Below are 9,018 nucleotides of genomic sequence, written 5' to 3'. Positions count from 1 at the left end.
ACGAAGAACTAGCAATACCTAGCAAAACGTTGCAAAAGCGCAATTACCTGGGTCGACACCCCTTAGTTGTTTCTGCAGCGCCGCACCCTTAAAGCAAGATTCGCAATTTTTCTAAACGTTTTTGACATGAACATAATGGAATTGGTTTCTGTTGTGATGCCGCACTTATAGAGCGTTCGAACAACGGTGAAGTTCCCGACAAGAATACAAAACCACAATTGTTGCCTTGCTCAATAGGAGGGGTCCGAGAGCACTTCCTAAATTTTCCTCGGTGTTTGATGCGCGAAATTGAATTACTTTTTTCTTGGAATACTCTGCCTAAATATATCTGTTGTTGCTGACAGGAACTTAGTCACCCTTAAGTTTAATATCAGGATGAGGACGAATTTACCACTTGCTTGAAAACACAAAGCGGGATTTATCCCGGTAAACTTTAAAAGTGGGGCTTGTCTGTCCAGCCTGCAGTTTGCTGCCACAAAGCTGAACTTCACCTTCCCGAATGAACAGACCGGTGGTTTTAAAGTAATTAACCATCGCCTAGGTATTTTCACGGGTAAAAGGGAAACAAAACGTGCTTACTGGGCCAGAAAGGTCTAAAGGCAGCACTCACGCTGACGGTCCGAATGAGCAACAAAAACGGCCGCGCTGGCACATCAAACTGCTCGTCTTGTAGTCCCCGACGTTCCGATAGCCGACACGTACCCGAGATGGGAGAATGACCCTGTGTAGAGAGCCCATAGATTGAAATGCGCCATTACCCCCTCCCCTGTGAACGCATCGCCCTGATGCGTTCAGAAGGCCGCAGTCAAACACATCAGTTCAAGGTGATGTCTGACGGGTGTAGTAAAGCTTCGTTCATGCATCGGGAATAACATCGGATGTGTCGCGGTACGAGGAGAACTGACAGTTCTCACGACAAACCTCGTAGTTGAGTTCGCTTATCGGACGCAGAACCTTATAGCAACCGAAGTAGCAACGCTTTAACTTTTGGGAGTGACCTCTCCGGCGAACAGGATTCCACACCCAGAGGAGTTCTCCTGGAGTATATGGAATTTTTCTGCGTGGTGCATTGAACCGCTGGGCATCGATTGTTTTTTAACACCTAATGCTCTGCCGGGGTAGCCGCGTTGTGGTTTCTGCGCGCTGTGTGATTTCTTCGGTGTCCGTTATGCCGACAGTGCAGTCGTCAGGTAGAAGCATAGAGTCCAACGTTGTCAGAACGTCTGGACAATGAACCAGGCGAAAAGAGGTAAATAGTATGGTTTCTTGCGCCGCAGTGTTGCACGCGAAGGGTTCGCACGCAAGTATGGAATCCCAGTTCCGGTGGTCAACGTCAATGTCCGTAGAGAGCATATCGGCCATGGTCTTACTGCGCCATTCTGTAAGGTGATTCGCTTGCGGATGGTACGCAATTGTCCGGTGGTGGATCATGAAGGTGAGCTTTAAGAATTATTTGATCAATTGCGCCGTGAACATTGCGGCTCAGTCGGTTAGAAAAAATGCCGGGCACCATGGCGAACTACGATGTTCTCGATGATGAATTTCGCGACTGCACTAGCTGCGCTCCAATCGCGCTGCCTTCATTTCGCAGTATCATGCCAAGGAGTCTCTAGCGACGATTTCCCGTCTGTTACCGAAGGAGTAGAAAGGAAAAGGGCCCAGAAGGTCGATACCCACTTGGTGAAATGGTATTTTGGGCGGGGGGTCAACCGGCTGGACTAAGCCAGCGGGCTGGGTGAGCGGTGTTTTTCTCCTCTGGCAGTCCCGGAAACTATGAACGTATAGTTTGACATTGACTGCAAGCATCGTCCTGTAATACCGAAGGAATATGCGTTCTACTCTGCGGACAAAGCCCAGATGGCCGGGTAATCGTTCGTAATAACGGGTGTGTAGAATTTCCTTCTGTGATGCTATTGGTGAAACAAACAGATACGTCGTCTCCGTGGCATCGAAATTTTTTTTTTACAAGACGGTGTTATGCAGGCAAAATGATGTACGGCTGCTTGTGAAAGGTCTGACCATTAGAAACTTCCATCTTAGAGGTACTCGAGGAAAGGTCGAGGCTCGGGATTATTGTGTTGGCCTTAACATAATCTGATAAAGAAATGACTCCAAGAAATCCGCCATATTGGTCTTCATCCGTGACTATTTGATATATCGGGGCACGGAAGAGGCAATCTGCCTCACTGTGTTTACTGCTCGACTCATAGACAACACTTACATCAAAATCTTGGAACCTGTGACTCCGTCGAGCGAGATGTCCAGAAGGGCCTTTTAGGTTGGCCAACCAGCACAAAGACGGGTGGCCCGTACCCTCCTTGAAATGTCGTCTGTATAGGTACGGTATAAATTTAGTGATGGCCCATACATAAGCTAAGCATTTTTTCTTTGTAGTGGAATCGTGGGGTTCGGCGCGAGACAGCGTACGGCTCCCACAAGCTATAACCCGCGCCACCATCTTGCCACCACACCAGTACTGTATTCAATCCGACGTTGCTTGTATTCGTGTGCAATTCAGTGGCAGTGTCCTCCTCGTCGAAGTGGCCGAGTATAGGTGGACTCTGCAGTCGACGTTTGAGTTCGTCTAACGCTGCACACTTTTTTTGACCACAATTAGACTGCACATCGTTTTTTAAGTCAAGGTAACTGCTCGGCTATGTTTGATAAGTTTTCCACAAAGCGGTGATAATGCGCACAGAGGCCGAGAAGGTGGCGTGCGGCGTTTTTATCTTTCGGTTTTGGAAAAGTGGTAAAAGCAGCTTCTCTCTCGGGGTCAGGACAGATTTCATGAACGCTGACCACATGGTCCAAATATTTCAGTTCTTCATAAGCAAAGTGGCGCTTTCTCTGGTTTTATTAACAGTTGGTCACGGCTTATGACCTCAAAAATTGCACGAAAACAGGTCAAGTGCAAATCCACTGTTCTGGAAAACACCACAAATTCACCCAAATATAGAAGACACGTCTGTCATTTCAGTCCAGAGACAACTCTGTCCATCAACTGTCGCACATGGCGGGGCTGAGCGCAACCCGAATGGTAGTACCTTAAATTCGCATATTCTATCCGTTGTAACAAACGCTGGTTTTTCGCGATCTCTCTCATTCACGTCAATTTGACTGCAAGCACTGCACGAGTCGATAGGTGAGAAAACCGCACAATGAGTCATCATTACGTGGTAACGAACAGACACCTTTCTTTGTAACTTTGTTGAGGATCCGATAATCGACAGAAAATCGAAAAGTACCGTGTTTCTTCTTAACGAGGACGACCGGTGAGGCCCATGAACTCGTGGACTGCTGTTTGACATCGTGTTGGAGCATTTCGCTTACAAAGCGGCGAATAGCCTCCCTTTCATTTGTAAAACTCGGCACGGGTGTTCGAGAGAGAAAGCTCTTTATAAAGAAGAAAGCTGAGGGGTTGGCCAGAATCTCCACACAGACTTGCTACTCAGCGGGGTAGCCTAGAAAAGGTCCTATAGATAGCACGGGAGAAGAACGGGAAAAAATATGCAAAACAAAAACCGACCTCGCGGAGTTTGTGGTAACAGTTCGATTAACATCACGATCTCAGTAGAATTTAAATCAGTAAAATGACGCCGATCTCGTCCAGGTATTCAAATAACGCCGCTAGTGCTGTGTGTTGAGCTGAAGGGGAGGGCTATAGACCAAGGAGTTCTTTTAAGCTGTTTGGTCCTGGGCGTAGGTGCTCGATTTCCTGCACCAAACGGCACTTTGCGAGCAGGTGAGCTGGGCACTCTAACAGCCCGTGTTTGATGGTTTCCGGCGATCCGCAGTTATCACAGCAACATTCGAGGTTGCACCGAGTTGAAATAGGTACGTTTTCGTAAGCAGTGCGTTGAGGCGTAATCGGTGTTATAACGTTTCTAGGCGGCGCGGAAGTCGCTTTGACAGCCTAATCATGAGTTTAGAGCCTACGTAGTGCAAGAAGACATAATGCTGCTCTGGGGCACTCGTCTTCGTCGGTGACGATACGATGTTTCGTGATTGTTTTTTGTCGCACCTTAAACATTACACTAAAGCAGTCCCTTAACGAGTCGATAGGGCTGCGAAGCTGTTGCTATTCTGCGGTTCTGAAATGCGGGTTTGCGTTAAATTTGGCGATTTTTTTTCATTCTGCCCGGACAACACATTTATTTTATGTGGAAGGTTCTTGTCACTTAGCGCATCGAGGCATGTGAGTGCTGTGTTGTGCAATAAATGCTGGTGTTCTGTGCTGAAGTTCGTGAGTAGTAGTTCTGTCCGTCGTCTACTGACGTCTACTAGGGCCCTGGCCAGCCAGACCGGCCGTGACATCAGCAGTGAAACGTTTAGTTCAGTGGTACCACCAGTAACAGGTAATCGCTCACACTCTACAGCCACCAACATGCTGGGTAACGCTTTCCTCACAAATACACAGAGCTCGCATGGACACCTCATTCTCGTCGTCGAATTGCCGAGGGCCCGAAAATCTTTCAAGTTGATCCCCTCAACATATTCCCGCAGGATTTTCAAACCAAGGATTAGTTGCTTGGAGCATTTTGCTTGCGAAACAACAAAACAGCTTGGGAAAGTCGATTCTCGGAATTGAATCCGGGTGGTACACACGCCAGTCAGCACCCCAAGGTGGCGACCAGCTGTTCGGATTTGCGGCCCACACCACGGCGTCATGACTTTACGCAGCTTGGTCGCGAGTGACCAATTTTTAAGAGAATAATCAGCGCCGGTGACAATGTGAGGGTTACAGGGTGAATGTCGACGCGGACAGGTATGTCGGCAGAAAGGCGTTGATTTTCTCGAAAAAACGTTCTGTTTCGGTGTTTGTGCGGGTATCGTAAAGTCGTCGGTGGTGGTTCTTGGTTTCGATGGTTGGGCGGATGTCGTAACGTCGTTGGTGGAGGTTATTGGTTTCGGTGGTCGTGCGGATGTCGTAAGGTCATCGGTTTGTGTTCTTGGGCTTTATCCGCAGCCGCCTCACCCCCGGAGGTCGCTCGTTTTGCTTTCCCCGGCGTGGGCGTGGGTACTGGTTGTCGGTGGATCAAGGAGACCTGGGACGGATGGGCGAGGAGTACCTACTGGGGGAAGGCAATCAGGGATGATGAGTTGCAAGCGAAGATGAGGAAACCTGGTGGGTGGCAAGGTACTCCTAAATTTCTTGGGACCGTTACGCGAAGCGAGGTCGAAACGCGTCCGGCGAGTGCCCAGGAAGTCCCGATCGATGATACGGGCAGTGACGCAGTATGTGACCTTCTTCGCCGCAATGATAGCAGAGGGGAAGCTGGTCAGCTATGCTCCACACAACGGCTCTCCTTTGCAGCCCTCTGGGTTCATACCGAGTGGCCGTACTCAAGATGTGCTCTGTAACAGCCAGCGGAAGCTGGAGCGGGTCCTAAGCGGTGACTGCAGCACATCGCTGTAACTCGCAGCGGGCGTTCTACAACACGTGGCGGTAAGCGAGGCACATCAGTGTAAGTTGGAACAGGGCGAAAAAGTTCGCACGGAGTGGCGGGTGCCATTGTTCGCCGCACTTCGTCTTCTTACGTACAGGCGTCATTGCTCATCGGACTTCGTCACAGATAACGTCGCTGATGGCAGAAAGAGTAGGCCGGCAGTCCCACGGCTGAAGCATGAAAAGCTCTTCCCGCAAAACGCATCGCTCGTTCGCACAGAGTGATTTGTTTGTTGTGGATGCGGAAGGCGCAAACAGGCAGATTTACTTCACTCCCATAGTAGGCTGCGCACAATACCAGCAACGAGCTGCCCCTTGACGCCCCGCTTAAGATTACGCACCTTCTTGGCTTCACGAATACAGGAATCCGCTTGCGTAAACAAGCGCGACAGGTCTTCTACAAACATAAAAACGCTTTCGTTCGCTTTCTGAGCCCTTAATGGAAGAGCGAGCTCCGCCTTTTCCTTGCAGTCACTGCAGCTGTACGAGTCGAGCGGTTGACGCCATGCGAGCTCGTTAGTCCCCTCTCGCGAATTTCGAAGCCCATTCTTGGTGAATCTTTGAGCGAAACATAAACGTGCCGCAGCTTACGTTGATAATTCAAGTTGTTAAAAGCAGCTACGCTGTCGAAATCCTCCAGCAAGTCTTCGACGTCCTCGACGAGGTCGCCGTAAAATGCCCACGGCGTGCTCTTGAGCATGACGACCAGCGGTGAGAAGGCTCGGGTGCTTTGATTGGTTTGGCTAGCCTTTGTTGTAATCATGCGGGCAGTTGGACATGACGGCCAAATTCATGCTGCGAACTTTAAGGCGACGACGTGACTACTGCGCAAGAGTTGTGTCCAGATGAGTGCCGTAACAATCAATACGTTCCCACAGGTCGAAGTTGTAGGGTTACCCCTCAACATCACAAATGCCACACGTTCCAGGCAAGAAAAACGCCTTTACTGGGCGAGGAAAGGCTATAGCCAGCATTCAAGCTAACGGTCCGAAGGAGCGACAAGATCTGCCGCGCTGCCACCACAACCTTCTCTTGTTCTAGTCCCAGACGTGCCGATACGGGACAATACCCCAGCCGGGAGAATGACCCCGTGCAAATATCAGAGAATGACTTTCATTGGTTACATATCGTCGGGAACCATGGATAGCTTTGTTTATGTATATTTTTGCTTTTATTGCCCCGTTCCGCCAAGGCTCTGTTATCTGAAGGGCGAGTGACGCGCACGTTCCATTTTGTCTTAATCTTTACGAGTTATCTCATTTGGTAGGGAGAATGTTTTGTCTTGACGCCCATAGCTTAGAAGAGTCATTTTTCTCGATGCAATTCTACAGTTCGAAAAACACCCGCTGGGGAAGGTAAATGGCCGCAAAGCAGACCCCGCGGCATTCGACACAACGACGTTGGCCTGCACAGGGGACTTTGTTAACTGGCGCTTCGTCGCCTGTGTATTCATTAAGTTATAAGGGCAGCACAAGCTTGCTCCAGTAAACTTGTTTTCCTTGAAGGCAAGTGCGTCGTCTTTCACTTCGTGACATCTCGTAGGTGCAAGGTACATGACCCAGAACCCTCTGCAAGTCGCCACGCAAGTCTTACTCATCCCAGCTGCCGACAACAAGGCCTCCTACCCGAGCTCGGTCTATTACCGGAGAAAGTGAAGAGGGAAGACATCGCGACCACCACCATGGTCAAACAAGCCAATCCTCCCGTTCTGCAGCAACCTCGGGTGCTCCCATCATTCCGAGGATCTCCTGGTGAAGATCCAGGAGAGTGGTTTGAGAAGCTGGAGCACGTACGAAGTTTCAACCATAGGGATGATGAAAAAATAGATTATGAGAAAGCATTTCTCATAGATGCTTTCTCATAGATTATGAATAAATGCTTTCTCATAGATTATGAGAAAGCATTTGACTCGGTCGAAACCCTAGCAGTCATTCAGGCATTACGGAACCAGGGAGTAGATGAGCATTATGTAACAATACTAGAGGATATCTACAATGGGTCTACAGCTACCATCATCCTCCATAGGGAGAGCAGTAAAATACCTATAAGGAAGGGTGTCAGACAAGGAGACACAATCTCTCCAATGTTATTCACAGCATTCTTACAAGAAGTATTCAGAACGTTGGATTGGGAACAGGTGGGAGTAAGGGTTAATGGAGAATACCTCAGTAACCTGAGATTTGCTGATGACGTTGCCTTGCTAAGTAACTCGGGGGACGAATTGCAAAGCATGCTTTCCTCACTGGGCGAACAGAGTAGAACCGTGGGCCTGAAAATTAATATGCAGAAAACTAAAGTAATGATCAATAACCTCGGGACGGCACAGCAGTTTGAGATAGGTGGCGAGGCAGTGGAAGTGGTAAGCGAATATATCTACTTAGGCCAAGTTGTGACCCCAGATCCCAATCACGAGGCAGAGATAATTAGAAGGATCAGAATGGGGTGGGGTGCATATGGCAGACATTCTCAGATAATGAATAGCAGCCTACCATTGTCGCTGAAGAAGAAAGTGTATGACAGCTGCATCTTACCGGTACTCACCTACGGGGCAGAAACTTGCAGGCTCACTAAGAGGGTTCAACTTAAATTGAGAACGACTAAGCGGGCAATGGAGCGGAAAATGATAGGTGTAACATTAAGGGACAAGAAGAGAGCGGAGTGGGTCAGAGAGCAAACTGGTGTTAAAGACATATTAGTAGAAATTGAGAAGAAGAAATGGACGTCGGCAGGGCATGTAATGCGAAGGCAAGATAACCGCTGGTCATTCATTAAGGGTAACAGAGTGGATCCCTAGAGAAGGCAAGCGTTGCAGGGGGCGGCAGAAAGTTAGATGGGCAGATGAGATTAAGAAGTTTGCGGGGAAAAATTGGTCACAGTTGGCACAGGACCGAGGTAATTGGAGAATAATGGGAGAGGCCTTTGCCCTGCAGTGGGCGTAGATAGGCTGGTGATGATGATGATGATGAACTGTTTTTTTACCCCGGAGGCTGCGCTAAACTCTGGTTTGAAACAAGATCACGAGATCTCGGTAGCACTATGAAGCAAGTTCGAAAGGCAATTTTGAAAACGTTCACAAGAGTTGTGCGTAAAAACCAGCAGAGCTGTTGTTGCAGACGCCAATCCCACACCCAAACGAAGGTGCTGTAGTTTTGGTAGAGGAGGCGAAGATGCTGTTCCGACAAGCTGATCCCGAAACTGCAGAAATGAAGGACGAGCGCTTTCTTGATCAGGGTTGTAAACAAGAGCTGTTCGCGTGACTCATTCGCAACCCCCCCAAAACTGTCGCTCATTTCCTGACCTGGACATGCATTTCAGGCACTATCCAGTGACCACTCACTCAAAGCGTTTTTGGCGAACCCTTTCAAAGCCCCTGGATTCGCAGCGGAAGATTTATGGGAACAATCCACGCCGTCGTTCGCGAAGCACTGAGAAAACTTTTCCAAACCACAGCGCAACACCAGTTCACCTCCCTGACCGACGTGATCCGAGAAGTCCAACACGCAAGGGGGAATTCTACGCCATCGGAATAGCCCCGCGAATCAGAAGCTATGACGTACTCAGCAGCTCTTCCT

Source organism: Haemaphysalis longicornis, unplaced genomic scaffold (assembly GCF_048455015.1).
Source record: "Haemaphysalis longicornis isolate Haplotype H1 unplaced genomic scaffold, Haemaphysalis longicornis Haplotype H1 scaffold_6, whole genome shotgun sequence".
Lineage (NCBI taxonomy): Eukaryota > Metazoa > Arthropoda > Arachnida > Ixodida > Ixodidae > Haemaphysalis > Haemaphysalis longicornis.
The sequence above is the reverse complement of the archived record's forward strand: the minus strand, read 5'-3'. Positions refer to the sequence as shown.